Source organism: Somniosus microcephalus, unplaced genomic scaffold (genome assembly GCF_052327205.1).
Source record: "Somniosus microcephalus isolate GS21.2 unplaced genomic scaffold, FLI_Smic_1.0 unresolved_chr1, whole genome shotgun sequence".
NCBI classification, from domain to species: Eukaryota; Metazoa; Chordata; class Chondrichthyes; order Squaliformes; family Somniosidae; genus Somniosus; species Somniosus microcephalus.
The window spans coordinates 134112493-134134254 of record NW_028225179.1 but is presented as its reverse complement, the minus strand read 5'-3'; the positions used below and the strand labels follow the sequence as shown (position 1 = coordinate 134134254).

The following is a 21762-nucleotide window of genomic DNA, read 5'->3' as shown; positions in this document are numbered from 1 at the left end:
TCCTCACTTTCTCCCCCTCTTTTGTTTTCAGGAGGTTCTCCGGGATGGGTAGGTTTGACCTTAGCCGACGTCCCATCAGGAGCTGGGCTGGTGACATACCACACTCGAGCGGCGTTGTGCGGTATACAAGCATGCTTTGGTAGAAGTCAGTTCCACTGTCTTTTGCCTTGTACATCAGTCTTTTCACTGTCTGGACCGATTTTTCCACTAGTCCATTGGACTGTGGATAGTGAGGACTTGACGTTGTGTGGACAAAGTCCCACTCTTTGGCAAAGTGTCGGAAATTTGCATTGTTAAACTGGGGTCCGTTGTCTGTGAAGACCTCGCTTGCCACGCCATGTCTGGAGAATATGGTTTTCATACTTCTTATCACAGCTTCTGCAGTGGTGGTGTACAGTCTACAAATCTCTGGATACAGGGAGTAATAGTCTGTGATGACAAGATAGTCCTTCCCTTGACATACGAATAGGTCAGCGCCTACCTTCTGGTAGGGTCTGTCTGGTGCTGGGTGTGGCTTTAGTGGTTCTACCGGATTGCTTGCTCGATATTTCAGGCATATTGTGCAGTTTGACACCTCATTTGTCACATCTTGGTTGATTCGTGGCCAGTACATCACCTCTCGTGCTCTTTTCTTACACTTTGATTCCCAGATGTCCTCCATGGATCTTTTTTAGCATCTCTCTTCTCAGACTCTTTGGGATAACTATTTTACTTCCTTTGTAGATGATGTCTTCGACCACTGATAGTTCCTCCCTACAGTTCCAGTACTCTGCTATATCAGGTGAGCAGTTTTGCTTCATGTTGGGCCATCCATCCAAGATGCTCTTTCTCAGTCGTCTCATTGTTTCATCTTTGTTTGTCTCAGTCTTTATGAGCTCCATTTTTGCATCTGCTATGGGCAGTGCACTTGTGATCATGTCCACGTAGGCGTTCACTTTTTCATCCATTGTGGTGTTTGCGGGCTCACTTGGGTCAACAGCTCTGGACAACGTGTCTGCTGTATACATCAGCTTACCTGGTGTGTACGCAACATTCAGTGTATAGCGTTGCAGCCTGATCATCATTCTTTGTATTCTAAGCGGACAGCTATTTAGTGGCTTTTGGAACAATGCAATCAAGGGCTTATGGTCAGTCTCTACACTGATTGCTTGACTTGCCACAAACTGGTGAAATCTTTCACAGGCGTATGTGATGTTGAGCAGCTCCTTTTCTATTTGAGCATATCGCGTCTCCGCGTCCGTCATTGAGCGCGATGCATATGCAATAGGTTGCCAGTAGTCATATTGTTGCAGAAGAACGGCACCGAGCCCACTCTGTGATGCATCTGATGATATCTTGATGGGTCTCGCTGGGTCATAAAACCTCAGAACTGGTTCCTCTGTGAGCAGTTTCTTTAGATCGCTCCATGACTTCTCATGCTCATGATTCCATTCCCATTCTATGTTCTTTTCAGTTAGTCTTCTCAGTGGCGCTATTTTTTCCTGAGAGGTTGGATATGAATTTACCCATGTAGTTGATCATTCCATTAAACCTCTGCACGTCCTTTTTGCATTGTGGCCTTGGCATATTCTCAATGGCGGACACCTTTCTGGGATCTGGTTTGATGCCCTCACTGCTAAGGATATCTCCCACGAATGTCAGTTCTGTCACCCCGAGCTGGCATTTCTCTCTATTCAGCTTCAGGTTTGTTTTCCTTGTTGCTTCCAGCACTTTTTTCAGTCTCTCGTCATGCTCAGTTCTCGTGGTTCCCCATACTATGATGTCATCCATTGATGTATCAACTCCCTCCAGGTGCTCATAGATCATATGGATAGTCTTGTGATACACTTCAGGAGCTGAGGCAATGCCAAATGGTAACCTTAGGAATCTGTATCTGCCAAATAGAGTGTTGAACGTGCACAGTCTTGAACTTGCTTCGTCCAGCTTCATCTGCCAAAATCCTGAGGATGCATCTAACTTGCTGAAATATTTTGCATTTGCAAACTATGCCATGATTTCCTCACATGTAGGAAGCTTGAAGTGCTCTCTCTTTATTGCTCTGTTTAGATCTCTTGGATCCAGGCAAATTCTGAGCTTTCCATTCTTTTTGTCCACTACGACGAGGGAACTCACCCACTCAGTTGGCTCATCTATCTTCTGGATCATGTTCAGGCTTTCCATCCTGTCCAACTCTGCCTTCAGTTGCTTTTGAAGAGCAAACGGAACTTTTCTGCATGGATGTATGACCAGTGTCATACTTTTATCTACTCTGATCGTGTGTTCTCCTGGAATGCAGCCTAGACCCTTAAATAGGTCTTTGTACTCTTTCATGAGTTCATCATAGACTGTCTCTCCTTCGCTTTCCACAACGAGGACCCTCTTTACCAGGTTCAGTCTCTCACAGGCTTTTAAACCTAGTATGGCTTGCACATCCTTTGGCACCACGATTAATGCTAGTGTGTGCTCTCTGTCCTTGTGTGTTACTTTGACAATGCATTTTCCTTTCACTGGTATATCAGTACCTGAGTATCCGGTCACTTTCACTTGTATTCCATGTAACTTTGGTCTGGGTCTAATTCTCTTAAAATCGGTCTCTGATATCACATTAACTTGTGCTCCAGTATCCAATTTAAATGGAATGTGTATGTCATTCACTTTTAGTGTCAATATCCAGTCTCTTTCTTCTTTTTTGTTTTCAGACACAACATCTACATTGAATTCCTCTATCTCGCTTTCATCTACTGTATGGACCTTGCTTTGTTGCGCTTGGTTCTTACAGCAACGGGCATAATGGTTGTTTTTGTTGCATCTATTGCAAGTTTTACCATATGCTGGACACTTTCTTGGTGGATGCTGTGTACCGCATCGACTACATGACTTCCGATTGTCCCTTTCATTTTCGTTTGCTGGCCACGTCTCTTTTTTCACATTGGCGCTCTCTTTGTTAAACGGTTTGTATCCATTCTTTCTCACTGCATCCACGTTGCAGCTACTGTCACTGAACAGCTCCTTTGCCTGCAACTTCAGTCTCTGTAGCCCTACACAGTGCTATGGCTTTTCCCAGGTCTAGATCTTGCTCTCTTAGCAGTCTTTCCCTTAGACCATTATCTGGAATACCACACACCAGTCTGTCTTTTATCAGCGAGTCTGTCAGTCCCCCAAATTCACACGATTTGCTTCGGTTTCTCAGTTCAGTCACATACTGATCAATAGTCTCGCCGATTTTCTGTACACGTGAAAAATTTGTGCGTCTCAAAGGTCACGTTGCGTTTAGGTATGCAGTAGGCCTCAAACTGTTCCATTATTTTATCTAGCTTCACTTTGTCTCCATCAACAGCAAATATGAAATTATTATATACCTCCAGCGCTGCATCACCCACGACATGCAAGAACACGGACGATTTTTGTTTATCACTTTTCTCGTCAGCTCCGATTGCCGCTAAATACAACTCTAAACGTTGTTTGAACCTTCTCCAATTTTCAGCCACATTACCTGTCAATTGAAGCGTCGCCGGTGGGAGTAAACCTTCCATTTTTTCACTTTGTTAGCTATTCTCTAATGGTAAGCAACGATGTTCTCTTCTGGCTTGCTAATATGTGGAGAGCTGATTTCGCTTACTTGCTACAACTGCTTTCACTGTCCCATCAAGTTGCTAACTTCAGATTTTTTCTCTTTCAGCCACTTCTGACATCATGTTTTGATTTCTTTTTGGGTTCAATAAAGACTCATTTCTGAAAGAGAATGTTGTTTAATCTAAAGTCTTGTTCAAGACTTTCTACAGAACACACTATGCTGTGATGCATCTAGAATGAAACTGAAAGTAAAACTCCTCTGGACTGCTTGTCTCTCACATGACCTCTGCTGGTCAGGCACAAGTAATCAAAAACACAGACAAATATGCTGTAAGGCATAAGTAATCAAACACAGACAAATATCATCACTATTTGCTGATATCATTACACCAGGTAGAACAGCCATAGTAAGCTTTTAATTGTGTGTATTATAAAATATAATTGTGTGTATGTATATGTGTGTGTGTATATAGCTACATATACTCATCTATATATCTATATATATATATACACACACATACATTAAAAACTGATTCTGCGGTAACTGCAAAGTACAAGGTTGGGCCTGGAGTGTAGGAGACATTGCCTCATTGACCGTCCATGACAAGAGAGAAGAAAAATAGTAGGTATATAGTGAATCAGTCAAGAACACGGAAGGGAGGAAACAACAGCAACTTGCATTTATATAGCGCCTTGAACGTAGTAAAACTTCCCAAGGCGTTTCACAGAAGTGTTATCAAACAAAATTTGACACCAAATCACATCAGGAGACATTAGGACAGGTGACCTAAAGCTTTGTCAAAGAGGCAGGTTTTAAGGTGTGTCATAAAGGAGGATAGAGGTAGGGAGGCGGCGAGGTTTAGGGAGGGAATTCCAGAGCTTAGGGCCCAGGCAGCTGAAGGCACGGCCACCAATGGTGGGACGATGGAAATCGCGGATGCCTTAGAGGCCAGAATTGGAGGAGTGCAGCGATCCCGGAAGGCTGTAGGGCTGGAGGAGGTTACAGAGATGGGGAGGGGCGAGGCCATGGAGGGATTTGAACACAAGGATGAGAATTTTAAAATCGAGGCGTTGCCGGCCCAGGAGCTACTGTAGGTCAGCGAGCACAGGGGGTGATGGGTGAACGGGACTTGGTGCGAGTTAGAATACGGGGAGCAGAGTTTTGGAGGAGCTCAGGTTTACGGAGGGTGCAAGGTGAGAGGTCAGCCAGGAGAGCCTTGGAATAGTCGAGTCTCGAGGTAACAAAGGCCTGGATAAGGGTGGCAGCAGCAGCTGAGCTGAGGCAGCGGCGGAGACGGGCGATGTCACTGAGGTGGAAGTAGGCAACTGTATGAATAAGAGCTAGTTATGGATGTACCAGGAAGAGATAAGAGAGGAAGGCCATAACTGAAAGGCACGATTTCTCATTAGTGAGTACAATGAACAAGAAGCAGATGTTATTGCGCAGTCTCACTGAACATAAGAAATAGGAGCTGGAGTAAACCATGTGGCCCTTCGAGCCTGCTCCGCCATTCAACAGGATCACGGCTGATCTACTACCTCAACTCCACCTTTCCGCACTATCCCCATATCCCTCAGGTCCCAAATATTTATCCACCTCTGTCTTGAATATACTCAACGACTGAGCATCCACAGCTCTCTTGGGGAGAGAATTCCAAAGATTCACAACCCCTTGAGTGAAGAAATTTCTCCTCATCTCAGTCCTAAATGGCCGACCCCTTATTCTGAGACTGTGACCCCGTGTTCTAGATTCCCCAGCGAGGGGAAACATCTTCTCAGCATTAACCCTGTCAAGCCTCTTAAGAATTTTATATGTTTCAATGAGATCACCTCTCATTCTTCTAAACTCTAGGGAATTTAGGCCTAGTCTACTCAATCTCTCCTCATAGGGCAATCCCCTCATCCCAGGAACCAGGCTAGTGAACCTTCGTTGCACTCCCTCTAAGGCAGGTATGTCTTTCCTTAGGTAAGGAGACCAGAACTGTACACAGTACTCCAGGTGTGGCCTCACCAATGTCCTGTATAATTGTAGTAAGACTTCTTTACTCTTATACTCTAATCCCTTTGTAACAAAAGCTAACCTACTATTTACTTTCCCAATTGCTTGCTGTACCTGCATGTTAACTTTCTCTGATTCATGTACAAGGACACCCAAGGTCCATCTGAATGCAAACATTTCCCAGTCTCTCACCAGTCAAAAAAGATTCTGCTTTTTTGTTTTACCTACCAAAGTGGATAACTTCACACTCCCCCACATTGTATTCCATTTGCCATGTTCTTGCCCACTCAGTCAACCTGTTTATATCTCTCTGCAGCCTCTGTGTCCTCCTCACAACTTACTTTCCCACCTAACTTTGTATCATCAGCAAACTGGGATATGTTACACTCAGTCCCTTCATCTAAGTAATTAATATAGATTGTAAATAGCCGAGGCCCAAACACTGATCCTTGCAGTAACCTGCTAGTTACAGCCTGCCAACCCGAAAAAGTCCTGTTTTTTGGGTTGAAGGGAGATTAACCAGAGGCAAGGAGGACACGATGGCATAATGGCAATGAAGCCCATTGTGCCGACCAGGACAGCAACATGCACACAATGGTTGTGGAGCCAGACACTTTATGTGACAGTAATATCACCCAGGATACATCAGAGCAAATAATGCGATGTCATCAAAACCAGCAGCCTTTCAGCAAACGGCGAGTTTACACATTGCAGTATCAATTACCACATCCTTGTTGCAAAGATTCACAACACTTGCTCAGTCCGAACCTTCTTTCAGACTGAAGCCCTTACCCCGAGGTCCGTTCGCAGTACATACTGGGTGCCTGAAGTCCGTGATCAGCAATACAATGTCGGACATCTCCAAGACTCTCCATAGTTGTCGCCAGGTCTACAGGACAGAGACAGGGGAAGAATGAATATAAAAACTGCCATAATGATGCAAGGAATAGATGACTGTCAGGGACAGAGTGCATCTTCTGCATGGAGACATGTCAAAACAATTCAAGACATGTTCCAACTACAATGTTACACAGAGAAAAACAAATGCACGAGTACACAGCCACCACCCGACCCATTCCACCAGGCAGCACCCGACCCATTCCACGAGGCAGCACCCGACCCATTCCACCAGGCAGCACCCGACCCATTCCACCAGGCAGCACCCGACCCATTCCACCAGGCAGCACCCGACCCATTCCACCAGGCAGCACCCGACCCATTCCACCAGGCAGCACCCGACCCATTCCACCAGGCAGCACCCGACCCATTCCACCAGACACCACCCGACCCATTCCACCAGGCAGCACCCGACCCATTCCACCAGGCAGCACCCGACCCATTCCACCAGACAGCACCCAACCCATTCCACCAGGCAGCAGCCAACCAACCCTCCCACCAGATACTAGCTCTCCTGTACATCTTTTCCAGCTCAGCTTCGTCCTTCCTATAGCAAGAGTTCCAGAATTCCACAATATACCCTAGGCATGGCAGGGTAACCTCTTTCGATCTACACTCCGATTCCTCCCAATCCCTCTCCTCACTCTCTTCGTGACAATTTCAAATTATTCATCCCTCGTCACTGACTCCCCAACCAGAGGAAACACTCTTCCTCTCTTCACTCCATCAGGACCCTGCATAATTTCATAAACCACCCCAAATCACCCCTGCTCCAGTAGAAATAGCCCCAGTATCTTTTGTCTTGCAGTGGAGACGTTCAACCGAAGCCCCATCTGCCCCCTCAGGAGGACATAATCCCATGGCATGATTCCGAAGAAGAGCAGGGGGAAGTTCTCCCCGGTGTCCTGACCCATGTTAATCCCTCAACCAACATCAATAAGAAACAGATTATCTGGTCATTATCCCAATGCTGTTTGTGGGAGCTTGCTGTGCGCAGATTGGCTGCCGTGTTTCCTACATTACAACAGTGATTATTCATCTAAAAGTACTCCATTGGCTGTAAACTGCTTTGTGATATCCTGAGATCATGAAAGGTGCTGTATAAATGCAAGTTCTTTCTTATCTCAAGTGTTCCACCTATCTACAGCTTCCTACTCCTGGCATCATCTCGCTGACTGTTATCTGCGACGGCCGCTCTCCTCACCTCCAAGTTGTGCTCAAAGTAACACAAGATCAAATGTGCTGTAAATCTTATCCAGGTATTCGCGGAATGCCCTCTCCTCCTGCACCAGAAGCTGCTCCTTCGTCATTGCGTAGTTCCAAGGAGAACATTTTGGAAAATCCAACACTGGGCACAAGAGAGAGAGAAAAACAAACATCATCTAAAAGCACAACTTACAAAAAGCAAAATCTGTCTTACAGAAGCTGTACTTCGCCCGGTGAAGGTCTAACACCCAGCACCACAGATAGGACACAGGTTTGGTTCCCCAGTGAGTTACATCCAGCAGGAATCTCCCTGCAAGGTAAACCAAGCACTGGGGTACATTTCTCGAGGGATAGAACTGAAAAGCCTCTTGTTAAACTTCTATCGAACCTTGGTTAGATCACACTTGGAGTACTGTGAACAGTTCTTTCTCCATAATTATAAAAAGGATGTAGAGGCAGTGGAGAAGGTGCAAAAAAGATCCACAAGGATGATACCAGAACTGAGAGGATGTAGATATCAGGAAAGCCTGAACAGGCTGGGCCTTTCCTAGAGACGGCTGAGGGGTGACCTGATGGAGGTCATGAAGATTATGAAAGGTTATGATAGAGTAGAAGACTAGAGGTCATAAATATTAAGATAATCACTAATAAATCCACTTGGTAATTCAGGAGCAACTTCTTTCCCCAAAGAGCGGTGAGAATGTGGAACTCTCTACCACAAGGTGTAGTCGGGGCAAATACCACAGATACATTTAAGGGGAAGCCACATGTGCACATGAGGGAAAAACAAATATGTTGATGGGGTTCGATGAAGAGGGGTGGGAGGAGGCTCGTGTGGACCATAAACGCAGCATAGACCAGTTGGGCCGAATGGCCTGTTTCTGTGCTGTACATTCTATGTAATTCTAAGTAAAGAAAGTACTTGCATTTTATATGCCACCTTTCACGACCTCAGGAAGTCCCAAAGTGCTTCACAGACAATGCAGTACTTTTGAAGTGGTCGTCACTGTTCTAATGTAGGAGACGCAGCAGCCATTTGCACACAGCAAGCTCCCAATGTGATAATGACCAGATAATCTGTTTTTAGTGATGTTTGTCGAGGGATCAATAATGGCCAGGAGACCGGGGAGAACTCCTCTGCTCTACTTCCAAATAGTGTTGTGGGATCTTTTACGTCCACCAGCTATTGCAGATGGGGCCTCAGTTTAATGTCTCATCCGAGAGACGGTTCCTCCGACAGCGCAGCACTCCCTCAGTGCTGCCTTGAAGAGTCAGCTGAGATTATGTGCTCAAGTCTCTGGAGTGGAGCTTGAACACACAATCTTCTGACTCAGAGACAAGAGTGGTTCCCACTGAGCTACAGTTAACTCCTAGGTAGGGGGAAGGCCGAAGGACGTCATGACTGGTCACACCTAATAGTCAGCTAGTTGCCCAGTCAGTTCCAGTGATGTAAATGTAATTCATTTGGACTGGGACAAACACAGTGATAATTTACGTTGCGGGGAGGGTGAAAGAAGTACACTGTGTGCTGCTGTTATCCCTGGATTTAAATCCAGTCCAGAATGATAAGGGTGAAAGTCTCCAATGTCTTCGGAGTTCAAGGGAAATGACGCTTGGTTCCCTCAACCCACATCCTTTTGGGCAGGGCCCACAACACACAGCTGGCTTTATTACTGCATTGTCACTCAGAGACTGCAGGACGGCTTAATGTCAGACTGGTACAATAGGGGGCGCTCTTTTAAGGTTCAGTCAAGGCACATAGTTCGGGAAATGTAGAGGGAGCTTTACTCTGTCTCCAACCCGTACCGTACCTGCCCTGGGAGTGTTTGATAGGAACGTACAAAGGGAGCTTTAATCTGTATCTAACCCGTGCTGTACCTGCCCTGGGAGTCTTTGATGGGAAGGTACAAAGGGAGCTTTAATCTGTAACTAACCCGTACTGTACCTGCGCTGGGAGTGTTTAATGGGAAAGTGTAGTGGATGCTTTACTCTGTATCTAACCCATGCTGTACCTGCCCTGGGAGTGTTTGATGAGGCAGTGTAGAGGGAGCTTTACTCTGTATCTAACCCATGCTGTACCTGCCCTGGGAGCGGTTGATGGGGCAGTGTAGAAGGAGCTTTACTCTGTATCTAACCCATGCTATACCTGCCCTGGGAGTGTTTGATGGGACAGTGTAGAGGGAGCTTTACTCTGTGTCTAACCTGTGCTATACCTGCCCTGGGAGTGCTTGATGGGACAGTGTAGAGGGAGCTTTACTCTGTATCTAACCCGTGCTGTACCTGTCCTGGGAGTGTTTGATGGGACAGTGTAGAGGGAGCTTTACTCGGTATCCAACTAAGCTTTGGCAGTGCTTGATGCTGACGCTGGGTACCTGAAACAGCAAGAGCTCCAGATCTCGGTGCCAATGTCCAACATGTTGAGGGTAAAGTTAAACAATTTTGTTTGTTTAAATTATTAATCCATGTTGCCAAAAACATCTGTGGTGACATTGTCCCTGCTGTGGGCGAGGGTTATGGGGCTCCTGCCGTAGCGGCTGCTGTTGGTGACAGGGCAGTTTTTACAGTGTGTGACGTCAGCAATGTCAGTCACAGAAACGCTGATCACTGCGGAATGTGAACAATCCAGGTTTTCTGTGAAGCGAGCTACAGCCCCAGGCCAGAGCTGGAGGGAATGGCCAGAAACCTGCTCTACCCAGCACGGGTCTGCTGACGCCCCTTTCAACTGGTCACTGCCCATTAACCCTGGGACGGCACCGTCCATTCTTGATGATTTTCCTCCACTCTTCTCCTGAAGGCACTGGTGTGCAGTTCCAAGGTGGCCAGCTGCCACTCAGTACCTCACCCAATCTCAACGCACCAGACTAACCGGTGGGATATTCGCCTGTGGAAGGCATCATGCCAACCCCGAATCATTAAAGACGCGAGTCACCCCAGCCACAACCTCTTCGCCCTGCTCCCGTCCGGTAAGAGATACCAAAGCATATGGTCTCGTACCAACAGGTTTCGAAACAGCTTCTACCCCCAGGCCATAAGACTCATGAACGATTAATTTATTATTATTTATTACTGTTTTATTTATTATTACTGTCTTTCTATTAGTATTTCTATTAGTATTTTTATCATTGTTATGCCATACTTTTTCCAAAGTTGGGAGGACTCATAAAAATCAACATTTCATTGTGCAGTACACACGTCTGCTGCATATATGACAAATAAAATTGAATTGAATTGAATTGATGATGTCATCACCCGATATCCGCACGGGCATTTTCCAGCGGAAAAAGGAGCAGGGATCCCGGCTGAACTCCACCCCCGCCTCCCCACCCCCTCCCCTCCCCCCCCCTCCCGCTCCACACCTCCTCCTCTAGCCCAGGGTCACTCAGGCTAATTATAATTTATATTACAAGTGATAGTATAGGCTCCACATTCCTCTATCCCTAGTGTTAGTTGTGACTGTTGTAGTTAACTTTGACAAACTGTCTGCTTTCCTCCAGTGTATTTTCCAGGCTCAGAGGTCACCCAGACATCCAATGGGACCAGCCAGGTGGAAAGGGACTGTACAGGGAAGATTTAATAAGTCCCACTCCAGAGGCTTTAACACATAATCCAGGCTAACACTCCCAGTGCACTACTGAGGGAGTGCAACACTGTCAAAGGTGCCATCTTATGGGGCATTAAACCAAGGCCCCGTCTGCCTTCTCAGGTGGGAATAAACGATCCCATGCCACAATTCAAAGAACAACAGGGGAGAATTCCCAGTGTCCTGGTCAACATTCCTCCCAAAACTGATACCAACAGAAACACATTATCTAGTCATTCAACTATTTGCTGTTTGTGGGAGTTTGCTTTGTGCGAATTGGCTGTCATGTTTCCTACATTACAACAGTGACTACACTTTAAAATACTTCAATGGCTGCGATGCGATTTGGGAGGTCCTGAGGAGGTGGAAGAAGTTCCTCCTTTCATTAAGAGTTGACCATAGTGTCGATTCCCTCACCTGAAGAGCATGGAGCCAGATTTACTGAAATCAATCGCACAACTTGCTACTGTGGAATAAGAACATAAGAGATAGGAGCAAGAATAGGCCACTTGGCCCCTCGAGCCTGCTCTGCCATTCAATAAGATCATGGCTTATCTTGGGCTCAAAGCCACTTCCCTGCCCGCTCCCCATAAACCTTCACTCCCTTATCTTGCAAAAAATTGTCTATCTCCACCTTAAATGTATTTAATGGCCCAGCCTCCACAGCTGTCTGGGGCAGAGAATTCCACAGATTTACGACCCTCAGAGAAGAAATTCCTCCTCATCTCAGTTCTAAAAGGGCGACCCTTTATTCTGAAATTATGCCCCCGAGTTCTAGATTTTCCTACGAGGGGAAACATCCTCTCTGCATCTTCCTTGTCGAGCTCCCTCAGTAACTGATATATTTCAATATAAGATCACCTCTCATTCTTCTAAATTCCAATGAGTATAGGCCCAGACTGCTCAACCTTTCCTCATAAGTCAACCCCCTCATTGCTGGAATTAACCTAATGAATCGTCTCTGAACTGCCTCCAATGAAAGTATATCCTTCCTTAAATAAGGAGACCAAAACTGTACGCAGTACTCCAGGTGTGGTCTCACCAATACCCTGTACAGTTGTAGCAGGACTTCCCTGCTTTTATACTCCAACCCCTTTGCAATAAAGGCCAATGTTCCATTTGCCTTTTTGATTACTTGCTGTACCTGCATGCTAACTTTTTGTGTTTCATGCACAAGGACCCCCAGGTCCCTCTGAAATGTAGCATTTTGTAATCTTTTGTAACCATTTGAATAATAGTTTGCTTTTTTATTTTTCCTGCCAAAGTGGATAACCTCGCACATACCACATTATACTCCATCTGCCAAATGTTTGCCCACTCACTTAGCCTGTCTATACCCCTTTGCAGATTTTTGTGTCCTCTGCACAACTTGCTTTCCCACCCATCTTTATATCATCTACAAACTTGACTACAATACACTCGGTCCCTTCATCCAAGTCATTAATGTAGATTGTAAATAGTTGAGGCCCCAATACTGATCCCTGTGGCACACCACTAGTTACCATTTGCCAACTGGAAAATGACCCATTTATCCCGACTCTCTGCTTTCAGTTAGTTAGCCAAGTATCTATCCATGCTAATTTACTACCCCCAATTCCGTGAGCTCTTCCCTTATGCAATAACCTTTTATGTGGCACCTTATCGAATGCCTTCTGCAAATCCAAATAAACCAAATCCACTGGCTCACCTTTGTCCACCCTGTTCGTTACATCCTCAAAGAACTCCAGCACATTGGTTACACATGGTTTCCCTTTCATAAAACCATGCTGACTCTGCTTGACTCCATTATGATTTTCCAAATGCCCTGCTACTGCTTCCTTAATGAAGGTCTCCAACATTTTCCCAACGACAGATGTTAGGCTAACTGGTCTATAGTTTCCTGCTTTCTGTCTCCCTCCTTTCTTAAATAGAGGCGTTACATTTGTGGTTTTCTGAACCCTCAACAGCTGGGTTGTTGGCCCGATGCCATCACTGTTGTACTACCCTACCCTACTGCCTGTGGGGGAAGCTCATTCCCTCCCCCTCTCTGCACAGCAGCAGGACCAAGATCAGTAACTCATCATAAAGGCTGACAAACCAACATCAACTTGCATTTATATAGCGCCTTTAATGAAGTAAAACGTCCCAAGGTGCTTCACAGGATCGTAATGAAACAAACATTGACACCGAGCCAACGGAGGAGATATTAAGACTGGTGATCAAACACTTGGTCAAAGAGGGAGGTTTTAAGCAGCATCTTAAAGCAGAGAGAGGTAGAGGCGGAGAGGTTTGGGGAGAGATTTCCAGAGCTTAGGGCCTAGATTTAGGTGTCAGCCGTGACTCAGTGGGTAGCACTCTCACATTTGAGTCAGAAGGTTGTAGGTTTGATTCCCACTCCAGGGGCTTGAGCACAATATCTAGGCTGACACTCCAGTGGAGTACTGAGGGAGCGCTGCACTGTCGGAGGTGCCGTCTTTCAGATGAGACGTTAAACTGAGGCCCCGTCTGCTCTCTCAGGGGGAAGTAAAAGATCTCACGGCACTGTTTCAAAGAGCTGGGGAGTTCTCCCTCAATCAACATCGCTGATTGTCTGGTGATTATCACATTACCGTTTGTGGGAGCTTGCTGTGCGCAAAATTGGCTGCTGCATTTCTGACATTACAACAGTGACTACACTTCAAAAGTACTTCATTGGCTGTAAATCACTTTGGAACGTTCTGGGCTGGTGAAAGGCGCTATATAAATGCAAATTATTTCCTTTAGACGGCTGAAGGCAAGGCCACCAATGGTGGGGTGAAGGAAGCGGGGGGAATGCTAAACTTCAACCTAAAGCTGTTAAATGGAATCCAGCAACATCGGCTCTGTTGGGAATGTTCTCAATTCAATTTAAAAAAACCTTAATCTTTTGAAACTATTGTGTTCATTCCCTGGACAGTAACTGTCGGCCTTTATACAAAATACACCGAGCACAGCCGTCACTCACCAGAGCCGGGCTTGTAAATGTCGACAATGTCTACTTCCAGTTCGGCTTCTGGAATGGACTCCACCATTTTCTCCTGCATGACCTTCTTCCTTCGCTCGATCTCCTCTCGGCTCTCTTTATCGAAATGCAGCCGGAACCTGAGCAACACAGACAAGGGGGGGGGGGAGGGGGGGGGATGTACTGAGCTGAGAGAAGACTTTTTTACACAACAGTCTTAGACGGACAGTAAGTAGACCGCGTGTGGCGGAGTTGATCGGTAAATGGGGGCCTCAGTTTCTGATTTATAGCACAGTCCCGCTCTGAGGTGTCTGCTGCTGGCTCCTGGACTCAACCAGTGAGGAGGACAATAAAAAAGAAACGCAACAGATTTTGAAGGAAGGAAGTGGATAGAAGTTCACACCAACAGCGACAGATTGGAGTTATACTGCACCCGACGTCAAGGTGATTTGAGACAAGCTCCTGCAAAGAGATGGTGGTGGGGAGGGCGGGGGTGGAGGGGGTGGGGGGCAGATCTTGAGTCAGTTGACTTTAGTGCATGCTGAAGTCAGATTGGGACCTGAAGGTTCACGATGACATCTTTAGCAATTTCAGGAAATGCGGTTACGAGAACGCACTCCTTCGCGGCCCCGTAAGGCTGGTTTTTACAATGAAGAATGCACCAGGACAGAGGCGGCAGTACGAGAGAAAGAAAAGGATAAATATCACTGCGAGATGAACTGGCTGGTTGGTCCACCAACATGCCTGGGGACACACCTCAAGCGAGCTCCCAATCTCCCCGGGGGACAGGGTTGATGAAGAGAAAGGGGAATAGAAACTGCATGTTATAGGAGACATTCCCCCTCCCCAGCCAACTCTTGCCCCTCCTTGTGCCCGGGTCAGAACCGGACTAACACAATCAACCTGCCAACTCCCTGTCCGCAAAATGGTGGTCAGCATGGAATCATACAGCACCGAGGGAGGCCATTTGACCCATCGTGCCTGTGCCAGCTCTATGATAGAGCTATCAATTAATCCCACCCCCACCACTGCCCTTTCCCCCATAGCCGTGAAAATATTTTATCCTTCAAGTATTTATCCAATTCCCCTTTCGAAAGTTACTATTGAATCTGCTTCCACCGCCCTTTCAGGCAGTGCATTACAGTTCACAACAACTCGCTGTGTAAAAAATTCTCCTCAATTCCCCCCGCCCCCACCCCAGGTTCTTTCAGTAATGCCAAACCCACCTTCTCAATAATCAGGAGACAAACTCTTAAAAATCAAGAGATTTGGTAAGAAATCAGGAGTTGCTATTTTTCCCCCAAACAGAAACCAATCTAAATTGACAGTTGGTTTATAAATCTCATTAGCGGCTTTATTTAATCTCTAACAGGTCACAGCTCTTTACAAAAACTAGATTACTGCATCTGGAAATGCTTTACAAAAAACATTTTTAAATCCTACCCATTATTACCACCCCTCACCTGGTGCCCAACACAACCACCTCACAATGCAGTCCCTGCAGCTGCCAACCAAAGGTATTCAGCCCATTAAAGCTCATCCCTCTGGAACCCCAGCCTGTCCATCCAACTTTAATTTGAACTATAAAATCAGCAGTGATGGAGACTATTTGCTCCATTGTGCCATATTATGCTGCTCACCTTTCAACTGGAGCTATCCTAATCCCATTTCCTTTACCCATATGATTTTGTACACATTCCTTTTCAAATACTTATCCAATGTCCTTCTAAGTAATGTAACAGTGACTATCTCAATAGCCACTTGTGGGGAAGCACTCTATGTTCCCACAACACTGTGTGAAAACATTTCTAACTTTGTCTTTGATACTAATCATTATGATTGTTACCAATTCACCAATCAATCTTTCACTATTTACCCTCTCAAAACTTTGAAAGCACTTTATTAGATTCCCCTTTAACCTGGAGTGAGAAACCACCAATTTATTTGAAGCGAGTACATGGCAGCACAATACAGCTCAAGAGCCTGGGCTCCTCCCTCACACGGCTCAGCACTCAGTGCTCCTGGGGGTCAGGACCAGCCGGTCTCTCCATAATACTGCACTCTCCATAAACTGGATTAATTTCAGGCTTCAACACTTGACTTGGTTCCCCACTGACCGTAAAATACATTTCACGATAGAGTTACATAGAATGTACGGCACAGAAACAGGCCATTCGGCCCAACAGGTCCGTGCCGGTGTTTATACTACGATTACATCTTTAGCAATTCCAGGAAATGCCGTTAGGAGAACGCACTCCTTCGCAGCCACGTAAAACTGTTTTTTACAATGAAGAATGCACCAGGACAGAGGCGGCAGTACGAGAGAAAGAAAAGGAAAAATATCACTGCGAGATGAACTGGCTGGTTGGTCCACCAACATGCCTGGGGACACACCTCAAGCGAGCTCCCAATCTCCCCAGGGGACAGGGTTGATGAAGAGAAAGGGGAATAGAAACTGCATGGAATAGGAGACATTCCCCCTCCCCAGCCAACTCTTGCCCCTCCTTGTGCCCAGGTCAGAACCGGACTAACACATTCAACCTGCCAACTCTGTCCGCCAAATGGTGGTCAGCATGGAATCATACAGCACAGAGGGAGGCCATTTGACCCATCGTGCCTGTGCCAGCTGTATGATAGAGCTATCAATTAATCCCACTCCACCCCTGCCCTTCCCCCAGAGCCCTGCAAATGTTTTATCCTTCAAGTATATACAACAACCCTGTGTGAAAACACTTCTAACTTTGTCTTTGATACTAATCGTCATGATTGTTACCAATTCACCAATCAATCTTTCACTATTTACCCTCTCAAAACTTTGAAAGCACTTTATTAGATTCCCCTTTAACCTGGAGTGAGAAACCACCAATTTATTTGAAGCGAGTACATGGCAGCAGATTACAGCTCAAGAGTCTGGGCTCCTACCTCACACGGCTCAGCACTCAGAGCTCCTGGGGGTCAGGACCAGCCGGTCTCTCCATAATACTGCACTCTCCATAAACTGGATTAATTTAAGGCTTCAGTACTTGACTTGGTTCCCCTCTGACCGTAAAATACGTTTCACGATAGAGTTACATAGAATGTCCGGCACAGAAACAGGCCATTCGGCCCAACAGGTCCATGCCGGTGTTTATGCTACACATTAGCCTCCTCCCACCTTATCCGCCTAACTAAAGACGGCACCTCCGACAGTGCAGCACTCCCTCAGTACTGTACTGGGAGCGTCAGCCTAGATTGTGTGTCCAAGTCTTTGGAGTGGGACTTGGACCCACAACCTTCTGACTCAGAGGCGAAGGTGCCAGCCACTGAGCCACAGCTGACACTGTCTAGGCTGACACTTCAGTACAGCACTGAGGGCCCACCTGCCAGTTCAGGTGGATTCAAGAGATTCCATAGCACCATTCTTAGCACAGGTGAGCTCTCGGTGTCCTGATCAACACCCAGCTCTCATCCAAACACTGGTTATTTATGGCATTAATATTTGTACTATATTTTATTTAAGGAATAGAAAAACAGTTTGATAGGGAAAGATAAAGTAGTGTTGGAGGAGGTTAGTGTGGAGTGTGAACACCGGCAGGGATCAGTTGGGCCGAATGGCCTCTTTCTGTGCTCTGTTGTAAATTCTATTTAATGTCACAAATATAGCGTTTCCAAACTCAACTGACATTAGAAAGGTGCAGAACTATTGCTGAGCATTTTCCACAGTTCGAGTGGATGTAGTATTAAAGTTTCACCGTTAAAGGCTTCACTGAAAACCTAGCAGCAGTCAGGATCCGCCCTTCTCCTGCTGGGAGAGAGGCAAAGATCCTTCGGTTTTCCTCACCTGTTCGGGTCGTATCCCTGTTCTCCCGCTTTCCATGGTGTCGGCTGCTGATTGATTTCCCACCTACAAGGAGAACGACTCGCTGTCCGACGTGTCCGTCTGCTCCTTGTGGCGGTGGTGACTCCCGCTCCGGCTGTGGGAGCTCGACCTCCCGCCATCGGGTAAAGCTGAAAGAGATTGTCGAGGCCCCGCGAGCTGGTCATTGTGCGAGTGACAAGTGAGGCGCCGCGGACAGAGACACCAGAATAGCCTGTTGTCCCAATCTGCGAGCTCCGCCCTCAACAATAACTGGCATTTATACAGCACCATTAACACAGTAAAACATCCCAAGGAGCTTCACAGGAGCGATTATCAGACATACATTGGAGACCAGACCATATATGGAGATATTAGGACAAGTGACCAAAAGCTTGGTCAAAGAGGTAGGTTTTAAGGAGCGTCTTAAAGGAGGAGAGAGAGCGGTAGAAAGGGTTAGGGAGGGAATTCATGCCTGTTGTTTGTAGTTATTTAGCAAAATGTTCATTTTAATTAAATTGAACAGCTAATGTTAACCATAAAGCAAACAGATAAGTCTGAATTTGACTCCCCTGCTCTAGTTGATGATATGCGTAGAAATATCTAATCACCTGCCCACAGAATCTTGGTTTGATGTAGAGAAAGAAAGAGAGAAAGAAACTGATATTTCTCCCGCACCTTTCATGACCTCAAAATGTCCGAAACACTTTCCAGCCAATGAAGTACTTCTGAAGTGTCGTCACAGTTGTAGGAAACGCGGCAGCCAGGACACCGGGGTGAACTCACCTGCTCTTCAAAATAGAGCCATGGGATCTTTTACTTACACCTGAGAGGGCAGACAGGCCCTCGGTATAATGGCCTCCATATTAACCCAGAGCTGAGAACGGGGGTGTGTGAGGGCGGGGCGGGGCACTGTAGTGAGCACCGGGCCCTCAACATCGCCACAGGAAGATTCATTTGAATTTTGCTTCTGTGTTTGGTGTCTCCACCGCTCCACAGAGAGGAAAGGTTGCCCTCGTTTCACAGATGCCGCCCTTGATGTCCTGCTCCGTGCTGGAAGGGCCAAGAGGAGGTGCTGTTCCCCGCTGGTGTAAATAATAAAACTGCTGCCATCACGGAGAAGGCCTGGGTTGAGTCAGCAGAAGTGTGACCATGAGGTCCTGGATTTAGTGCCACAAAGTCACTTTCTCATTATATGGCCTGTCTTGGTTGTGTTTATGTTTGTGTATCCAGGACCAGAACAGATCGCCAACACCACGGGAGCCTGTCCCCATTCCGGATAATGTCAGCAATATATCAATCGTTACTTCGCTCACTTTCTGAATGATACAAAAATTACAGAGCTGAAGCCAATTCTGGCAAAAATTCCTTCCGGGCCCATCACAGGTGTGGGGTAGAAATGTGACTTCAATTAACCTGAATATTGGGCGAGGTGTATAACAGGCGACCCAGGTGATACCGCGCATTTTGCACTGCCGCTCAAGTTAAATTGGTCCCCACTGGGTGTTATCCGGAATAATTTACTCTCACCTTCTGTATACAGAGATCGCCGTGTTCTCCAGGAATCCATCGAACATTCTGGTCTAGTATTTAACTTTATTCAAAATGGAAACTTAGAATTGAGTGCAATGATTTATTTTATTGGTATACTGCTGGCATCTGGTCAAATACATGAAATATTTATAAATGACAAGGTGAACAGCTGAAAGTCAGCCCTGTAATAAAGGGCAGCCGCTTATTTGTCCGCAGACACACTTTATGTTTCATCTCAAGTTTCCTGCCTTAACTTCGGAGGAAAATCGCTGCAAACCCCGGAGAAACGGTGTAAAGGGCCGGACAACTTAGGGCGGGAGATTGGGAGAAGCTCATTTAAAATTTACATCATGACTTTCCTGGTTTGACGCTAATTATAAAGTGCGGAGGCCTGGGATTCAGTGTAGATTTCCTCGCTGGAACTTAGCATCATAAGAACCTGTTTAATGACGAGATTGATGTTCCTGCAATGCCACTCAACCTCACTGATCCAGAAAGGAAACAATTTAAACTGTGGAGTCTCATTCATTCAGGCAGTAAAATGTTGTTAGAGATTTATAAAATTTACAATTTAAGTTGTTAAAATGTTTTGCTTACTTTTTTTTCTGTATCTTTTCTCTCTCTCTTAATCCAATCTTTCTTTCCCTCTCTCTATTTCTCTTTCTGTGCCTGATTTGACTCTGATTCACCCCATTTCCTTCTCTGTTGTTCCTCTGCTTCTTTCTCAATTCTTAAATCTCATTGGTTAATTAGACAGACTGTTGGTCCCGTCATTGACCAAGGTCCCAGATGCCCCGCTGTCCTCGCCGTGCTGTTAACAGTCCGCACTTCCAGCAACTTGCGGGGCAAAATTTTCTTGAGCTGAAGGGCGAGGGAAAAAGTCGACCAAACGGGCAAACCGTGAGATGTCCCCCTCCAGCAAATTCTGGACCATTAGGTCCCAGTTCTTGTTTTCAGTTCTGCAGCGTCGGCCTGTCTTCATGTGCACGAGTGTGTCTGTGTTTTGTGATGTTCGGGTAAGCGTGTCACCCATTGTATAGAGGTAGACATGTCATCCCTATTGTACGGCTGAATGGGCCTCATTGGGAAGTATATTGTGGCGTTGCCACATTGGGGAAACACTGTGTGTATGTAGATAAACCTGCATAATCCCCTTTTAACTGCTGTATTCCCCTCCCCCCCGCAAGACAATTGCAAGCTGAGAGGAATAAGGCACGTTCAGACTTGCCTGCTGCTGAGAGAAGGAAAACCAATCTGTGAGTCATCACAGGTTCGCGGGCTTCACGAATTCAGTACTGTATTGTGAGAGTTGGAGTAAAGACCTATTTCTTGTAACTCGCTGTGTTGCCTATTTCTTTACGCAGGAGACCATAGTCCCCCACATTGGTGACCCCGAATGTCGGCGGCCGAAGCCCCCGACTCACGCAGCCCTACAGAGGCCAGCAACGACCCGATGGCAACCAGCAGCAGCCTGGTGTCAGCCGGCGCCGCGTCCTTGAAGTTCCCCACCTTCTGGGAACACCAAGCACCAGCTTGGTTCACGCACTCGGAGGCCCAATTCACCCTTCGCAGGGTTCAAGATGATGAAGAAAGGTACCTCCACGTAGTCTCAGCAATAGCAAGCTGTACCGCCGCCAAAGTTCTTGACCTGCTGGGGAACCCACCACAGACCGGCAAGTACTCAACCATTAAGGGCCGCTTGCTGCAGGCTTACGGCCTGTCCAGGGAGGACAGGGCCCGCAGGCTTCTCTCACTACCAGGCCTCGGCGATTCTACCCCGACCCAGTTGATGAGCCGGGTGCTTGTGCTCCTGGGCTCTGAACCGCAGTGCTTCCTGTTTTGGGCCCTTTTCCTCAGCCTGCTTCCTCAGCAGGTACAGACTGCCCTCGCGGGGTCCCCGATCACGGACTGCATACAACTGGCAGCCGCCATGGACAAAGTCTTCACCATCGCCCAACTCGGCTGTGCAGCCGCGAGGCTCCCCGACACCACCGAGCGCACGCCGCCACACCAGGCCGCAGAACTATGCTACAACCACGCGCGTTTGGCCACAAGGCCCAACGCTGCAGAGCACCCTGCTCTTTCAATCAAACCAAGATGGCCGCCCGGCCCAACGCACCAGCCCCGCGCCGCCGCCTAGGCCCGCTCGACCGCACCCCTGCCGCCACGATGGCCATCGGCACCGCAGGTAAACTGCTGTA

At 46.8% G+C, this 21762-nt stretch overlaps 1 protein-coding gene across 1 annotated transcript in view; it reads left to right on the top strand.

Annotated features, from left to right (window-relative positions):
- Window positions 1-21756, top strand: part of LOC147095897 (nuclear factor 7, brain-like) — an 85466-nt gene extending 63710 nt beyond the window's left edge. The window contains exon 7 of the transcript XR_015074835.1: window positions 20926-21756. The gene's annotated coding sequence lies outside the window, so the exon portion shown is untranslated. The remainder of the gene's footprint in view (window positions 1-20925) is intronic.
- Window positions 21757-21762: the final 6 nt, after the last annotated feature.